Source organism: Schistocerca cancellata, chromosome 2 (assembly GCF_023864275.1).
Source record: "Schistocerca cancellata isolate TAMUIC-IGC-003103 chromosome 2, iqSchCanc2.1, whole genome shotgun sequence".
NCBI lineage: Eukaryota > Metazoa > Arthropoda > Insecta > Orthoptera > Acrididae > Schistocerca > Schistocerca cancellata.
The window spans coordinates 383487987-383507190 of NC_064627.1; the positions used below are offsets into that span (position 1 = coordinate 383487987).

At 41.2% G+C, this 19204-nt stretch overlaps 1 long non-coding RNA gene across 3 annotated transcripts in view; it reads left to right on the top strand.

Moving 5' to 3' along the window:
- The window catches only part of LOC126161791 (uncharacterized), a 59346-nt gene that overhangs the window by 17394 nt on the left and 22748 nt on the right, over positions 1-19204 (top strand). Inside the window, exons 1-2 of one of the 3 annotated variants that reach the window (XR_007534955.1) lie at positions 4609-5051; positions 12092-12338. The exons of 1 other annotated variant lie outside the window; for it this stretch is intronic. This is a non-coding gene — a long non-coding RNA (uncharacterized LOC126161791). Of the gene's footprint in view, positions 1-4608; positions 5052-12091; positions 12339-19204 lie in introns of those variants that run through there. One more of the 3 variants, XR_007534957.1, reaches the window with a different exon arrangement.

Sequence of the window (19204 nt, forward strand, 5' to 3'; positions counted from 1 at the left end):
CCATGCTTAAAAAATTAGCGAATACAGGGAAATCCAATAGAATGTCTATATTACAATTTTTCCCCAAAAATTTGGACCCACACAAATGTGCATGTTACGCTTAATCTGTAATAATTTGTCAGAAATAAGTAACTCAAATTTCAAATATAGAAAAGGAGTATTTCATTAAAAAATCACCATAATGATACAACATAAAGTGGAAATGAATTTTTAGAATCAAAATACATTTTCAAATTTTGAAGCATCATTTGCTTTCAAGATGAAACTCCCACTTGCTACGAAACAAATTGTAAGTTAATATTTCTGTGCTACCATATGACTATGGTGTACGGTATGTTATAAAATAGTTTGAATATTTTGAAAGGCACAGTTACACATTACATTTGGTACACTGTGTTCTTGTTTGCTTTGCACAGCCTGCATTTCTACATCATCTTGCTTAAACAAGTCATCAACTGTGGGCCAGTGTGCATATTCATCAAGCCTTCTGTTCAAATAAGGCTGATCAGTAGGTTGGTACTTTTTCTCTGGAACCCATGCTGCACCATTATCAGTGTCTTCTGTGGAAGGCCTTCATTTAGCAGAGAACAGAAGTGATTGTCCAAGAGCCATTCTGAAACCAAAAAGATCTAGTTTAACCTCCGCAGGCACTCCAGCAACTTGACAGGCTTCCTTGTATTCTGTTCAGGAAGTGATGCAAGTAAGGTCCCTGAAATGAATTATAAGTTTAAGAGTCCATTTCCTTGTTTTTATAAATGTTCTGTAGGCCTCCATCATCTAATTGTAGACGTCAACTCTTCCCCTGCTCATATTATACTTTGTAACAACTGATGGACAAGAAACACTGACATACTTTTTTTTCCTTTTTGCTCCACTGTTCTACATTTGTAACTGGATTGCATCCAAAACAGTTGATGCCAATGATTGTTCCTGTTACATACATTCCTTTTTCTCCAGGGTTTCCAGCATCGGAGTGACTGTAAAATATCTATCAAAGAACAAATAAGAACCTCTCTCTAGCGTTTCAATCAACTGAAGTACAATACTAGGCCATGGGCCATTGTGGCTTTCAGGCAGGGGTGTTGATTTTCCCTGGTAAATCTCAAAATCTAGGATTAATCCCTTACCCGTTGCTAAAACAAAATTTTTAAGCCTCTTGGGTGTAGTTTGTTTGGTACATATTGCTTTAAGGAACAACAACCAATAAAAGGTATCATCTGCTCATCGATAGAGTAATGGCCTCCACTGGGGGCAGGCAATATAACATAGGTATTGCTCATGAAGTCTGTTTTAGATTGAACTTTCCAGAGAGCATCCTTCACGTTCCCTTCTAGCAAACGATTTGTATCAACAACATGCAACGACTTTAGTACAGAAAAGAAACGGTCCCTTGTGATTTTGTCTGCTATTAACGGAAGGCGAAATCCACATTGTCAATACATTCTCATGCATTAGTATTTGGTACTGCCCATTAGAATGAGAGCTTCAAGACTTTTTTACTTCCTGTGTGGCAACTCCCAAAATGTGCCCCATTTTAGATAAATGATACATGTTTGTGTATGTGGAAGCAAGCTCAAATATTCGTCAGGAAAGTGCGTTTGAAAGTACTCCACAGGAGTCATTGGTGATTCGTGGATAATACCAGATATTGGAGAGCCTCGTGAAGAAAATCGACGTTTCCTCCACAAATGTTTTCTCGCTGTCACTAAATTCAGTTTTGCACACTGTGATACCTGCTCATTTTGCATTTGCTCTTGTCTTTCATTTAAATTTTCTAGCTGCTATTTCTGAAGTAGGGGCTGCTCCTAGGAGTCATCAGACCCATCAGATAAACTACTACTATCAGCAATTTTCTTCTTAAGTGATGGCATCGAAGATTCGTCAACAATGTCGTTATCACTGCTAATGTCCTCCGCAACTGACTGAACGAGAAGGTATTCAATTTCTGCATCTGCCAGCGTATCTTGAAAGAGGGACACCTATTAACCTCAAGAGCTGTAATCGGTAAAAAATCTTTCATTACCGAAGCATCTAATGTGGAAATAGTGTTGAACAAATAATCTTTTTGCACTGCATTTGATTCATTCATCATCCAACTATACTTCTAAATTTTTATACGCCGTGAACGCAAGTAGAACACAATAAAAACTAACAATTCCTCCGTGATGTTGTCTCAACGCCGCCATAGTCAGAGAAATTGAAACGACCTGGCTCACAGCGCAGCGGTGCGGACGAAATATCTACTAAAATTGACTGTAGCGTAGTCTCTGATACTTGCACTATTGTATGAGCCACAGTCTTAGCATAACAGTCGCGACACTCCCTGCTGTAAAAGTTGTTGCCGTTTGACAGATGGCGTGACACTAGCGCTCCAAGTGGCAGGTAAGGTGAACGTCAGACACGTTGTAAGCATAATGTTTGTTTACATCCATTTCCTACGTAATTTCCGAATTATTCGAGTTATTTTCTTGCCTCCAAGAGTTTGTTTAATATCGGAAGGCATATATGTTTCTATTAATGATTCTAAAATAAGCGCAAGTATGGACAAAAACCATGAATAGAGTGGCAAGCTACAACACATTCGTGAAGAAACACTTGACATTGGACAGAATTGCAGCTAACCACGTTGATATCAAAAGAATATAAACACATAGATTCACATGTAAGAAGCACAGACATGTACCTCTACATGCAAAAGCGATCGACAGCTCGTTTATCGTTCTGTAGTCCTACTGTGTGTGTCATTGTTGCCTGTTGCCACAAGTACGACCTTAATCTTTATATTATTCAAAGTGGGTAAAGCAACTGCCAAATAGTTGCAGAAATATGCTGAAAACATTATAATGAGCTGATTACATTACATTTCACGAAAAACCAAATATTTGAATAATTTTCAAACAATCTGTCTGTAGGCACTTTCCTTGTCCCGTAATAGTTTCGCTCGATCTGCACATTCTGACACTTCACACGCTTTTGTAAGACATGAACAGCTGCACTTTATCTAACCACTTTATCGTCAAAGCATGTCTGTGGTGACAATTCGCACGAATCTGGCACTGATACATGGAGAACTGAACTGGCTGCTTCTGTGTCATACGACTGTTTTACAGCTTTAGATTGACTGTCGAATCTTTGTGGCAGTTTCCTCTTTATCGTCAGTTGAGGTGGCTTATTTAGGATGTCAAACAGTGTGGGTACTGCATTCCACACGAGTTCGTTATTGTCTGCGTTCATGAACTGGTTTTCTTCGAAATGTAGCGGACAAAACCTAATATTATTATACAGGTAAACTAGGTCTTTCTTCATAAGGTCTTCTCGTCTGCTATTAACAAGCCCTTTTCCGCTCCTAAAACGATACATTCATCATTTATACACATAGTTTGCAAGTGAATCCTGACGATACAGTTTAGTAACATGATGGTATATACCTCTCAGGATCCTTAGGAAACCTAAAAAGAGACAGCTGTGGTGTCTTCTTCCTGTTGTTGCTGCAATTTATTGCGCTACAAACGCTCCCGATGGTAAAAACCAAGGTATAAATCAAAATAATCAGTCACTATTCGCTTCCACGATCGCGCCGAAGTCACAGTTTAACCTACCAGCCGCTTAGGGCGCTGTAGGTAACCAAATCGAGGCGAAGTGTCGCGACTGTTATGTTAGACTGTGGTATGAGCCAGGTCTCCACGTTCCCGCCTTAACCATGTCACTGTAATTTGCCAAAAAACGTAAGCACACAATTGTGTATACACGAATGTGTAACTTGATGCGCATTCAATTAATTTCCCCAACAAATATATACTGTATAATGTATATTTGGTAAAATCTTATGCCTTAGGCAAAATTCCCTATTGTTTACGAATGATATTCGCTTTTGCTTCATACAAACGATAAAATTTTTGTACGCGTTCAAGAATTCTTGTACCTATCACAACTCTGGGATTATACAAGGCAGAAATACTGATGTGACACAACAAATTGTGCAGGAAAGAGTATGGTCGTGACTGAAAGAAAATATATTATTGAGTTCATAATACATATTGGCGGTGTTTTTAAACATGTATTGTGGCAGCTTATTGCACAGTATTATAAGAGGTAGATATTTTGCGAAGGTGCTAAAACTGTTTCTTGGACATCTGCGCTAGATGAGACTCAGACATGGATGTGTGCTACAAAGCTTACAATACTGGTTTTAGAATTCCATCCACGATTTCAAGTCTAGTAGCTTACATAGATGGTGGTGGTAATTGTTACCTGCAGAGAAACATTAAAGGAGGAAATTAGTAGCCCACACCTCTAACAGCAAAATAAAAGTGGCGCCACAAACTATAATTGTCACTCATAGAATAACTTATGTTATTCTCGAAAGTCACGCTGTTTGGAATCCTCTGTTCAGTATTTTTCTTCGATTTTTAGCAGTTGAGATTGTCTTTTTGTGTGACACTTCCTTCCAAGTTATACAAACACCGAATCTTGGATAGTAGTATTTCCACTGTAATATAATTGTATCGTTTTCTCCACCCTTTTCATAAATCGATAGTCGATTGCGACCGCCTGAGAAAATCAACTGCATTTAGAACAGGAAGGTTCTTTACTCATTAGATGAAAAATTCGACTACTAACATTATTGGATACCATGTCAGACTGCTTGGAAAGATCCGTTTCTGTACGGAAGTGCCCCAAGAACGACCAGAGACTTATTAGGACGACTTAGGTTTTTCGTGCAACTATTAGACTACGATAATTTCAGATAAGGATTGTAGGAAGGGCGTGTTGTTGGTCAAAGAAACGATTATATTCCAGTCGTGGAACAGTAACTTCGTATCGAAATTAGTTTATGATGCACCCATTTTTAAGTTATTTCTAATTTTCCCATCAACAGGCTAAATGTATCGAGTTACATTTATTGTAGCCATTATTATAATGCAGTTTGAAACGAAAAGTTATTTCAATAATCGTACGAAGATTTTGCTTTGTATTAACAGCCTGCACTGAAAAGAATTTGCTCTGATTCTACACTGAAGTCTGGAACATCCAAATTCACAATGGCTGATGTAAGGTTAATTGTTTGCAACAATCACTACCCCATGTATTCAAAATTTAGTACGGCTCAAGTATTTGGAAGCACAGTCTTGTACACACTAAAACTTTTGAATGTTAAAATTACAAAATTGACTGTCTGTATGTATGTATGCAATGAGAGATGTGATCATTCTGGTACACTTTGCACTGCCCCATGCAGTACTGAATGATGACTGCAGAGTATGTTTGGAAGGTACCCTTACTATTGCCTCCATAATATTTGAGGCTATACACTGAAGAGATAAAGAAACTGGTACACCTACCTAACTAATATCGTGTAGGGCCCCCATGAGCGCACAGAAGTGCCGCGACACGACGTGGCATGGACTCGACTAATGTCTGAAGTAGTGCTGGAGGGAATGGCTACCATGAATCCTGCGGGGCTCTCCATAAATCCGCAAAGAGTACGACGAAGTGGAGTTCTCTTCTGAACAGCACGTAGCAAGGCATCCCAGATATGCTTGATAATGTTCATGTCTGGGGAGTTTCGTAGCCAGCAGAAGTGTTTAAACTCGGAAGAGTGTTCCTGGAGCCACCATGTAGCAATTCTGGATGTGTGGGGCGTTACATTGCCCTGCTGGAATTGCTCAAGTTCTTCGGAATGCACAATAGAAGGATGCTTATGTACATGTCGTATCTGGGGGTCCCCTATCACTCCAACTGCACCACACCATTACAAAGCCTCCATCAGTTTGAACAGTCCCCTGCTGACATGCAAGGTCCATGGATTCATGCTGACATATCAGCTCCATGGATTCATGAGGTTGTCTCCATACCCGTACACATCCATCCGCTCAATACAATTTGAAACAAGACTCATTTGACCAGGCAACATGTTTCCAGTCATCAACAGACTAACATTGGTGTTGACAAGGCCCAGATGAGGCCTAAAGCTTTTGAGTTGTGCAGTCATCACGGGTACACTAGTGGGCCTTTGGCTTCGAAAACCCGTACTGATGATGTTTTGTTGAATGGTTTGCATGCTGACTCTTGCTGATGGACCAGCATTGAAATCTGCAGCATTTGCGGAAGGGTTGCACTTCTGTCACATTAAACGATTCTCTTCAGTCGTTATGGGTCCTGTTCATGCAGGACGTTTTTTTGGCCCCAGTGATGTTGGAGATTTGATGTTTTACAGGATTCCAGATATTTGCGGTGCACTTGTGAAATGGTCATATCGGGAAATACCCACTTCATCGCCACGTCGTAGGTGCTGTGTTCCATTGTTCATGTGCGGACTGTAACACCACACTCAGACTTGATAACCTGCTATTGTAACAGCAGCAATGGATCTAAGAACTGTGTCAGACCCTTATTTTATATAGGTGTTGCCAACCGCAGTGCCCTATTCTGCCTGTGTACATATCTCTGTATTTGAATATGCATGCCTATACCAATTTCTTTGGCGCTTTAGTGTATAAGGTGGTCTGAATGAAACTGGACTGGAAAATATTTGAGGCATAAATGAAATAAAAGGAGTGATCAAATGCAGAGGAATCCTTCAGCTCGTGAAACAGGAGGATAATTGTGCTGAAGCCTCAGGTGATTACTTGTGAATAAAGGCATCAGTTATACCAACATTGTTGTTCTGTACATTTTCTTTTGAACAACCCTTGTGCATTGATGGAAGTTAATGAACAGAATATACCAGAAGTTATTGCTGTTGGTATGACTGTTATACTTCTGTCACAGAATGTTTGTCTCAGAACAGTTTTATTTTGACCATCCTGTAATCATTTCCAACCCCCCCCCCTCCCCCCTCTCCTCTGGGACCATACATCTGTTCTGACTATTATTCCACTATAGCAGTCTAAGTATATTACTCCAGTCTGTGTTCTTTGTAAGAGTGTCTCTGTACACAGTTTTCTGCTAATGTAAATTCTCTTTATTCATGTTACACATTGAACACACCCAAACAAGTAAGTGCTGTCTTTCTTTCTTCTGTGGATTTAGAGTAAAAATACAAATGTCATTTAATTCTGTACACTAAACTAAGACACCACTCATGTATTAGGTCCTGGGTGTGTTCCAACTGGCTGATGCTGCATGCATGGCAGTACAAGGAGCAGTTTAGTGAGGACTGCAAAACAGACTCATATTGATTTAAGTATGCAGAAATTGTGTGTTTAACATAGCAAAATGTGACCAGCTCCCTCAGGCCATTATTGCCAATAGATGAAGCCTAATTTTGCAGCTACTTCTTTATTCAAGCAGCCCCTCATTTGGCCTCACGAAGCTGACTGGACTCTATTCCAGACATCCCTGCCTCATGAAATATCTGAAGAGGTACTGGGCATTGAACCCAGGCCCTTCCACACTGTGGAAATGTCTCATAACTATTTGGCCACGCAGTTGGTCACATTTTGCTTTGTTAATACATAATTTCTGCATACTTAAATTAATACGAGTCTGTTCTGCAGTCCTCGCTAAACTGCAATAGTTTATACCCTGCAGCAATTACATATTGTGTTACCTGTTCATGCTAAATGATGCCACCCAAGACTCAGCGTGACAGAATTATATAGAATAAAACCTCCATGAACAGTTTTTAGTGATATATTTATAGCTTAGCTAACAACCAAAATGTTACAGATAAAGTCGTAGAAGGTGTAAGTTTGCTGAGAATAGTGGATTGTGTGACAAGACCTCTACCCATACTGAAGTTGAGAGGATGCCCCTTATTTATCATCAGGACATCATGAGGGACTTTGTCATCAGTGATAATCAACACCTGACAGGGAAGCACGGACTGCATTTCACTCTGATCATACATACTCTACGAATTAACTTGATCTAACTGTGATTCTTGTGCATGTGTACGAGCACATCACAATTTATAAACTTGTTGCAAAACTCACCAGGTAAGAAAATAGTTTGCCCTAACACATCAGGGTTGGTACACTTGACAACACAATAATTGGCCATAAGATACACATTCTCCTAATTCAATGATCTGTTTATTAAGCCCTCTGTTTTATTATATGAAACACATTTTGATGATGTACAGCTAATTTCCCACAGAAGACACAAAGGAATTGTGGCTATAGACCAATGAGAATCACTTTTGGTGGAGAATGACTTCACTCGAATTGAAAAATTACATTTGATACCTCATGAGAATTATTCACACAGTTCCACTGATATTACAAAGTAATTGACTGCCTGTTGCAGACAGCTAGGTCTGCAAACACACAGTTTGTTCTGTAATAGCCACTGACAAGTACAAAAGCAAGGTCAAACACCTGTACCACATCACTTTGAGTCACGTTATTCATCTGCCCTACCTTATCCACAGGCTATTCATGAGACTGTGTCATTTCTCTTCTGAAGGAATGGAATTTGAAGATGTCTGAGTATGGTGTTCTTTGACGCACTTGTGTGATGATGGATAGAATGTTGTTGAGGTACTGGAAAATCCAGTAGGCATGTGAGAAATGGAGTCTGGTGTGTAAGAACACCTGTTCAGGATAATAAACTTAACATGTCAGGCAAAACTCTTTTAAGTACGGTGCAGTTGCCTTTCCTTAGTCGGTGGATACAGTTTGGCATTGGCTTCAGAACGCCAGACTACTTAGCAAACATGCGCCCTTCAAGGAGAGGATCCTTGATGATCATTGACTCTACCAATTAGCAATTGCCAAGGACAACATGAATTGTGACTAATGGAAGGTGATATTTTCCATTGAATGATGGTTAGTTCAAATGGCTCTGAGCACTGTGGGACTCAACATCTTAGGTCATCAGTCCCCTAGAACTCAGAACTACTTAAACCTAACCAACCTAACGACATCACACACATCCATGCCTGAGGCAGGATTCGAACCTGCGACTGTAGCGGTCACGCGGTTCCAAACTGAAGTGCCTAGAACCGCACGGCCACACCGGCCGGCCCAATAAATGATGATCCTGTATAAGCAGACAGGCTAAAAGATGCCTATGTGGACCACAAATTCATCCATTAGTCATCTGGCAGTATCCATGTGCCTGTGGCAATTTGTGTGTGGACGTGTTCTTGTGAACTTAAAATGCTTCACAGAATAGATGGTAAAGTTGATACTCCCCAGTACATCCATATTGTAAGTAATATTATCATCCCATCAGTGTGAATTATATAACTGAATTACAGGATGCATTATTGCAACTCTAACAACATTTGAAATTTTGTTTTTTTGCATCAACCAATAGTTGGAGTGTAACTCTACGCACTGTGTATAAAGGTCACACACATACCCACTGGAACACAATTTCACTAGCTTCTGCAAAGTAAATATGGCCTTTCGAATCTTGTAGACCAATTGCATATCTGACTCATTGCTCGTAATCTCACAATGATGAGGAGAGTTTATTGTGGAGCACAGGGAAACAGCTTCTCCAAACAAGTGATGAATTCAGATGATGATATAGCTTTCAAGGCATGGTGACCCAGGCACTACAAAAAGATGTGTCTATAATATGAGACAGTAGGAAGAGGAAAATAAAAAATTACTTTTAAGTTGTCCCAGTTGAAGTATACTAAGACAAATGAGGTATGAAAGTGAATAATTTAATTGGAGAGATAAAAAATCTACTCACCAAGTGGTGGCAAAAAAACCACACACACACACACACACACACACACACACACACACACACACACAAGGTTTAAGTAGGCAAGCTTTCGGAACTAGTGGCTCCTTCTTCAGGCAGAAGGGTTGAAGGGAGGGACAAGGGGTGAAGGAAAAGGACTGGAGAGGTCTAGGGGTAGATTTCTGGAAAGTCACCCAGAACCACACGGGATAAGGAAAGGTTCTTTCTTTCCCTCTCATCCCGTGCAATGTCTCCCCTGACCCACAGTTCTGGGTGACTTTCCTGAAGTCTACCCCTTTCCAGACTTGTTACAATAACCGTGGGCGTGCGGCTCTTGACACTCCCATTCCAGGAAGGTGGATGGGCAGGGCTGACCCAATACCTTGGCCACCACGAGGCCCAGACTTAATCCCATAAAAGATCAGATACATCAATCATTTACGGGAAAGAATCATCGTGGTGGTTGTGACAGTTAAACCTGAAATGTTGGTGAATACGTGGCGAGAAGTGGAATATCGTCTTGACATGATGCAGGGCAATAAATGGAGCCCATGTTAAAGTCCACTGACAATAAACAAAACTTGACAGAATTCTCTTTCATGATATGTACTCATTGATGTAATTTGTTATTAATTTCCCCATTAAATTTACGTTTAAAACTAGGGACTTCTTTTTAAAACACCCTGTACTGATTAAAGAAATTAAAGAGTGACACAATATTGCTGTAAGCCAGATACAAACCAAATGTTGTTGCCAGGCAATTACTTCTAGGCCACAGATTATGCCATTGAACTATGAATGCAGTATGCTACAGCTGCTAAGATTTGGATACATCTTACAGTTTTTGACTCTGCTTCAAGAAATGGAGTGCCTTTATTAGGTCTGCACTGCTACAAACAAAATGCCAGTTTTACTATGTGTTTTTATAGGCAGCATCCATATGCTATGTGCCTAAAAAGTGTTAATCCTTCTAGTATATTCACAATTGCAAGGGATCTTTACTTTTATGAGCATATCTGTACACCTTACGTTATTCGCTCATGCGTAACATAGTGAGTAATTCAAATTTCAGCCACAGACATTTTTTGTGCTGTCACATGTACATCTGTGGTCATGTAGGAGACAGTGTTGTTAATAAAGAAAATGAATAATTTCCATGACTGTTTCTGTTCACACCTTTATCCCATTACATATAGCTAACATGTTTTAGTGAAATATCCATTTGATTATTTCAATGTCAGTTAGTTTATAAGTATATTCTTTCTGCAAGTACCAGTAATCACTGAAGTCCTGTATACATTACAAGTACATTGGTAAACACTGTGATACACTACCAGTAGTCATTTGTAGGTTTACATGTCATACTGAAATCCTTACAATTCTATTATTGCTTATTTATTATTCAGTTGTTGCAACAGAAAAAGAAATTGCATTTGAATTGCTTAAAACATTACAGTATTCCTCGAGATTATATTTTGGTGGATTTACTTATCTAGTTTTCCAAATTTAACTAGGTTTGTAGAAACCCTGAGTCTAAAATATGTGCATTTGTAACATTATTAACAAAGCACAGGCAGAAAATGCTAATTTCGCTATGAGGGATTATCCTGAATGTCTTGCTTCCTACATTGAAATATACAGGGTGTAAATAATAACTGTTTAAACATACAGTGGTGTATGGGCAGTTGAGATGAATGAATTGATGCAGGACACTTGTGATCTATGAAGTCAGGAGGTAACCTCAAATTGGCCTCCAAAAGCCACCTAAGCTACAAGGCATGAATGTCATGTGAGATTTTCAATATCCCCTCACACTCTTATGACACAGGCTTAGGCTGTTTTATTAACTTTATCAATTAAAACTTTCACAAGAGGGTAATAGAAGAATTTTTTGTAAATGTTACACATAAACTAATTATGTTTACAATTCGATCTAAACTTAAGCCTTACAAGCACACTAGTTTTTTGGAAGGAGAGCAGATATATGAAATGATTTAATTTTATGTTGTTAAAATTCACAATAATCTGAAGTAAAATTTACACAAATGGCAATTTCACATTTTGTAAGTGGAAAAACAACAGGTTTTTAATATTCAAGGAAGATTTTAACCAAAATCTCATGCGGCACACATGCTGCAATTGGTTGGCTTTTATACGACCTCAGGCTTTTCCTTGGTTTAATAGACTACAAGTGTCCTATATCGATTTATTCATCTCGATTTCACCTACACTACTATGGTATATTGAAAACAGTTATCATTTACACATCTATATTAACATGATTATTCTCCAATTCAGTCCGCAGCTAAGTGTCTGGTGGAAGGTTCATCGAAACACTTAAAGCTATTTCTCTACTCTTCCACTCTCTAACAGCTAGCAGGAAATCTTTCCATGCAAAATCTGATTTCTCTTATTTTATTATGATGGATCATTTCTCTCTATCTAGATGGGCAGCAACAAAATATTTTTACATTTGAGGAGAAAGTTGGTGATTTAAACTTCACAAGAAGAGGCTGCTTCAGTGAAAAACGCCTTTGTTTTAATGATTGCCACTACAATTCACATATCACATTGTGGCACTCTCTCCACGACTTCATGATAATACAAAATGAGCTGCCCTTCTTTGGACTTTTTTGATGTCTTCCATCCCACACCGTGGAGCGATACTTCAGAAGAGGATGGACAAACATAATGTAAGAATCTCTTTAGTATATTACTGCACCCTGTGTATCAAACACTTTATTTTTGTGGAGAGGAAATTTCTACTCATTTCAGTTTTTCTAAAACAGCCAATTTTTGAATCAGTTATTTTGTAACATTGAAATAAAAAGTACTGCAAACCTAAAAATCTGCTAGGAGCAGTAGGTAATATTTGAGAGCAAAACGAAATATTAGGAGCTCAGAATTATTAAAATTTACTTTGTATTTAATGTTATGGCATAAAATACTGAAGTCTCAAAGCAACAAATTATACTAATAAAGCAGCACAAGACAGTTTCATCCTGGTTCCCTTTGGTCAGGACACAATTAAAATGAAATCACAATATTTTCTTCAACATGCTGATACTGTATTACAAATGGCTCTTGCACTCATAACATTATGTGAAAGGTTGTTTGACAATATATATTGCAACTGTGAATTGGTAAGCAAATATAATAAAGATCGACAAGAAGTAAACCTGACAATTAATGACACACACAGCCATGAGGATCACTCATAGTTACAAGCATCAGCTGTAGTTTTAAGTAATTTACTCTGAAAACTTCATTCATTTTATCATAAAGCACACTGCTTTACAGGCAGTTATGTAACAGATACAATGCGTGTATGAGATACATCTGTATATGCAAGAAATAAACTTTGGCATTACATTCACTGTAATAGTATCCTTTGAGCATAACACGTTTTTGAGAGCCAGTGTGGGAGAGGACACCTGACATTTAAATAGTGTAGGCTCAGTGAATCTTAAACTGCTTTAAACATTTGTAAAATAAGGAAATGCAGGAGAAATAACTGGGTGAAGAACCAAAAGTGGCAACTGAAAGTATAAAAGTATAACTGAAATAAAACTGTATTGCAAATCACAAAGAGTAAACTATATGTCTCAGTGCATTGGAATATAAATCAAGAAATTTCAAAGTGTTGTCAAAATTTTGTTTCCATTGGACAGTAATTGACCTGTGAACTATTTAGTCATGAATTACACTGGGACAAGTTGAAGAATCACATCACATAATCACATACTATGTCTACAGGGAAGAGAAGTATCACAGCATGAAAGGACCAGACAAGCTGCACTACTGAAGGAGCCTTCTGCGAAGTGCCTTGACATTCCTTATGAGATGCCATGAAGAATGTGTGGTGCTGAAATTAACCAAGGTAATGCACCATGTTGACTCAGGCCAAAGATTCAAGATGTGCTAGCCTAGCCTTGGTGTGGTAGAATGTATGCTCTACTTGCTGGTGCCTGGATCTGACCAATGAAGAACTACCGAATTTATATCTACAGCTGGACAAGCTGTTCAGTTCCTAGATGTGGGAATGGATTGATAGTCACCTGAGCCACAGTAGAGTCTCCACAGGGAAAGGCCACCAGGTATCAAACACCAAAATTCTAGTGTATCGTGGAGAGAATACCTTCTGATGCTCCCTGCACAGCCATCATCAATCATGTGACCAAGCAACTGGATGAAGATGCAGTTCACTTCTTAAGAAGGGGCTAAATCTTGTGCCAACTCCTAAAGTTGCTTATCACTGACATCATCAGAGTAATGGAACAAGCAGCTGCATGACTATCACTCGAAGCAGTTGAAAAAGTACATTGCGAAGCCTGCTGTGCTCTCATATCAACTAAAGCTATGAAATCAGACATCTCTAGCAGGGAGAGGGTGGCCATATGGGAGCTAAGAGAAGACCCAGGTATAATTTTTTTACCAGCAAAGGCAACACAACTGTGATCCTAATCAACCACAATTACACTGAGAAGATGCAGTCTGCTGCAAGATAGTGTATACTGGAAGATTGACATTGATCCTAACCAGAGAGTTGAGAGGAAAACCACAGCATTTTTTCTTGAAGAGTCCAGCCTGCCAGAGAAAGTTGTTAAGTAGCTATGACAGAAAGCACCTGTTCCACCAAGACTTACGAACTTCCTAAGGTTCACTAAGGGGAGGGGGTGCCTTTACACTCCATTGCTAGCAACATTGGTGCCCCAACATACTCATCCCAATATACTCACTCCCTAAATAGCTGAAGGATATGCTCAGCCCTTACGTCAGAAAATGTCTTCATTATATTCCATGGATTCTATTGGGTGCCTAGGCAACTTCTGGCTTAATGATTCTGACATCCTTGGGAGCTCTGACATTGTCTCGCTTTTCACCAGAGTGCCTTTGCAAGACTCTTTGGAACTTACTGTCCAGACATTTGACATGGAGACAACCAACCTTTTCGGGCATGTCTTTATGGTGATGTACTTTCTATTCGATGCTGGTTACTACAAGCTAGCAGAAGTACCAGTTGTTGCCACCATCTTCGAAGATGAAGCCCTAGAATCAGCTCGATGAAAAGCTACCTGTTTCTTCTGGTATGTCAATGACACTTTCATCTTATGTCCACATGGAAGGGACAAACTGGTTGGTTGGTTGGTTGGTTGGTTTGTAGTGGAAGGACAAAACCTTCATCCTTAAGTGGCAAACAAGGAGTGGTCGTCAAATGAAGACGGTGAAACCCTAAATGTAACTAACACACTAACACAAAAAAACAACAAAAAAAGACCAGAGGACAAGTCATTAAAATACCAGTCAGGACAAAGAATTATTATCATGAAATGAAAAAGAATAGAGAGACTAAAAAGGTGGAAAGGGTGGAGGCCAGGCTGGGTCACCAAGCTAGGGTTCCCTAGCATGGTTCTCACATGCTCGTTCCACCTCATATCTCTTTGCAACCTTACGCACAGATATTAAAACGATTTGACTGCATCAAGCAGGACACTAGTAATACTATATCAGAACATTACAGGTTTGATCTTCCTATTCATCCGCATTAACTTACATTTTTCCACATTTAGGGCTAGCCGCCATTCATCAGACCAAGTGAAAATTTTGTCTAAGTCATCTTGTATCTTACTACAGTCATTCAACTTTGACACATTACCATACACCACGGCACATCAGCAATCAACCACAGATTGCTGCCCACATTGTCCACCAAATCATTTATGTATATAAAGAACAACAGTGGTTCTATCAATTAGTGATAGGAGTGTTTGGCCTTCATTTCGACAATTTGTATGGGCCACTGTACGCAGGGTGGAGGGCGGGTTTGACAGCATTAGTCCTGAGAATGACGTGTGTACACGACTGGAAGTCCTCGTGCACAAAGATGGTCTGTGTGACGTGGTGGGATGGAGGTGGAATGCAGACTTGACGGCTGTGGTCCCTGACACGTTTTACTATGTCCAGCAAGTTGATGTCCAAGGGATCAGGGTTTTGTGATACGAACTCTGCTAGAAGGGTGATCGGTTTCCTGCAGAGCACATCTGCCAGTGAGGTGTCCAGATCTTCTTTGTACGCAGCTTGTATGCCCAGAAGCACCCAGGCGAGGGCCTCTGTCCACTCCTGGTCGTGACATACGAGTGCTGTCTTGCAGGTGTGGTGCCACCATTCCACAAGTCCGTTGGATTGAGGATGGTAGGCTGTCGTGTGGAACTGATGGCACCCACAGAGGTGGCAGAGCTCAGAGAACAGGGCTGACTCAAACTGCCAGACCTGGTCAGTTGTCAGAGACTCTGGGCAGCTGAAGTGTGCAATTCATGGTGTGATGAAATCAGTCAGAGTTGTGGCCTTCACCCATCAAGTTGTCCTGTCTAAGGCTAACAAGATGTACTTGTATCTGTTTGAATCTGGGAGTGACCACACCAGGTCCATGTGGACATGTTTGAAATGGCCCTTCGGGATGGGAAATTTCCCAAAGGGCGGTTGGGTGTGATGTGCTGTCTTGGCCCATTGGTATTGGATGCAGGATCTCATCCACACAGTGCAGTTCCATTTTATGTTAGTCCAATTGAAATGTTCTGTTATGAGTTTCAGTGGTGGGCATACTCTGGGGTGAAACAAGTTGTGGAGGAGGTCAAAAACTGACTTCCTGAAGTTCGGTGTGATGACTGGTCATTGCCTACCATGGGATATATCACACCAAACTACTTTGGTTGCGCCTGCAATGATGTGCTGCTTGAGCTGGAGGCCTGTTGTGTGTCCAGATAGCAGGTTTTGAAGGTCGGTGTCAGTTGCTTGTGCCTCCGCTAGTTGGCCAAAGTCAAGGTGTGCCAATGTGGCGGCAAGTCGTGAGAGGTAGTCAGCCATCAGGTTTTCTGCTCCCTGTACATGGCAGACATCCATAGTATATTTTGAAATCAAGTCCAGGTGGCGGAATCGCCGAGGGGAGGTATTGGCTGGCAGGTTTTTAATAGCGTCAGCCAGAGGGCAGTGGTACGGCCCTCATTGCCATCTCGGAAGTACCAAACTGATTTGTATATCGCCAAAAACTCATGGTCGAAGCATTACCACATTTTCTGGGAGTCAGTAAGTTTCCGCAACAAAAACCGTAGGGGCTAGGTTTCACCAGGGACTTCCTGTTGTAGCATCGATCCAATCGCTTGGTCGCTAGCGTTGGCCATTATAACCATATGGGTGTCAGGAAATGGGAGTGCCTGGGTGGTGGTAGTCTGAGTGAGCTTAGTTCTGATGTTCTCGAAAGCTGCTTGCATGTCAGGAGTCCAGGTAAGCTTACATTTGCCAAACGTGTTCTTGCCAAGAAGTGGCTCTGTGAGTGGTGGTAGTGTTTCTGCAGCATGGAGGAGGTGTTGTCTGTAAAAATTAATTACCTATTAAAAATGGTGCAACTCTTGTAGTCTCTTGGGGGTTGTAGGTTATGGATTTGGTTTATCTTCTACAGGGTGGGGCAGATGCCCAAAGTGTCGATGAGGTGGCCTATGAATGAAACACATTTTTGCTGGAGTTGGCAACTTTCCTTGTTGACCACAACACCATGCTCTGCTAGTTTGTCAAATACCACTTGGACGTGTTTCTCATGATTTTGAGCTGTTTGTGAGAAGATAATTACAACATCCAAGTAAAATTAGCAAAAGTGCATGGTAAAAAACAAGCCATCAATGAACATATGCCAAGTCTGGGCTGCATTCTTTAGTCCAAAGGGCATAAAGAGGAATTCAAATGGGCCAAACGGTGTAATTATTGCTGTCTTTGGGATGTCCTCTGTGGCCACTGGGATCTGCGAATAAGCTCTCTTGCAGTCGATCATTCTAAAGATGGTTGCACCAGAGCCAGTTTCTGGGAGAAGTTCTGAATATTGGGGTCGGGGTAATTATCAATGACGGTGTATGCAATCAAATGCCTGTATTCCCCACTTAGGCGCCATGTTTTATCTTTTGTCATTCTCATAGTAATCAGTGAGGCCGACACACTGTTCCATAATAGTTCCTCGATCGCGGCCTTGGCTGTTTTTAGTTTGTGTTGGGCGAGGTGGTGGGGCTGGCGTCAGACCGGCGGACCAGGGGTAGTTTTAATTCTGTGTACAGTACCATCATGTATGATGCTAATCTTTTTATGGAGCAGATGTGGAGTAGCACATGAGGCATACGATCCACTCGCGGAGGTTATATCACTGTTTACACCCGACCTGTTCATGAGGGCAATGTCACTATTTTTGTGTGGCTCGTTTGTGGGAGCATCATCACCAGAAGTAAGAGGCACTGGACTGACCTGTGGTTCTGAAGGCCTGGCGGTGTCTCGCGCACGCGGCTCTCGTTGTTGCTGGTGTGACAACAGTTGTTGCTATGTGATATGCAGTTGTGCTGTAGGCTCGGAGCAGCGGTTGCACAGGTGTGTGTTAGCTGTTCATGAGGTGGCATTGGTGCGTTGGAGGTCAGTGTATGCAGCAGGTGCGATTTTAAGCTCCCCGAACAATGCCTAGCACTTTAGCGTGAGGTCCAGTACTGTTGTAGAGGTAGCAGGAGGCGGCGGAGTCTCGTCCATCGGTAGATGGTCACTGTGTACTCCACTGATCGGCGTGCGGCCGTCGCGATGTAGTAGTAAGGCCCTACCCAGGTCTGGCAGAAGTTTATAATGCCTCAAAAATTTGCGCTCAACACTGGCTCTACGGTGTCGGCCACGAAAAACGTCCATGGGCGAGGGGTGTGGTTGTCCAGTTGAAATGTGATAGAGGCTATGCCCATCACGGGAATCACTGAATCGTTTGCAGTGCATAGTTGTATAGTGGATGGTGTACATTTCTCAGGTGGCAGCATCCTAACGTTGGTGCCCATGTTGACAAGGAGGTATGCTCTAAGATGTTTGTCGTAGACAAAGAGCTGCCTGCTCTTACAATTTAGATGCAGTATATGATGAGTGTTGTCATGTTTCATAGCGAGGCAGCTTGAAGCAGGGGAGTGACCTGATGCGCCTGTGTCAGGCCACTGTTCTAATTTGGGTAGCTACAAGGTGGACGACAGTGGCGCACTTTGGCACTGAAGTGGCCTGGAACTAGCATGGGCGGTGCGGCCAAGTAGGTGCAGCGTACTGGTCGAGTGAGTTTTCACGGTTAGGCATGGGTCGATGTCCAGTTGTGAATGCAGTGGGTGGTTGCTTACATTTCACAACAAATGTGGCACCTGGGTCTGTTGGTTGGTTGGCCATAGTGAATGCTGCGCCGTGGTCTCCCTGGGTGCGGCCATTGTGCAGGCTGACCACAGCCGACTGTAGATGTAACAGGTGTTGATGTCAGAGTCGGAGCTGATGCAAGTGTTTATCAAGGCATTATGTTGCGCTAGGGCAACCATTCGGTTGGCAAGGCATAACCGGGTTTCCAGCGGTCTGTTGTCATGCATTAGCATGGTCGTCTGTATGTTTTCAGGCAGTTTGAGAAGCCATAGTGACCAGAAAGCATGATCTGTTAGGTTTGTGTCGATTCGGAGGCGTATCAATTCGGGGGTGTAACCTGCACCAGAACGCTAACCAGGTATCGTGGCCCAGTGACGCT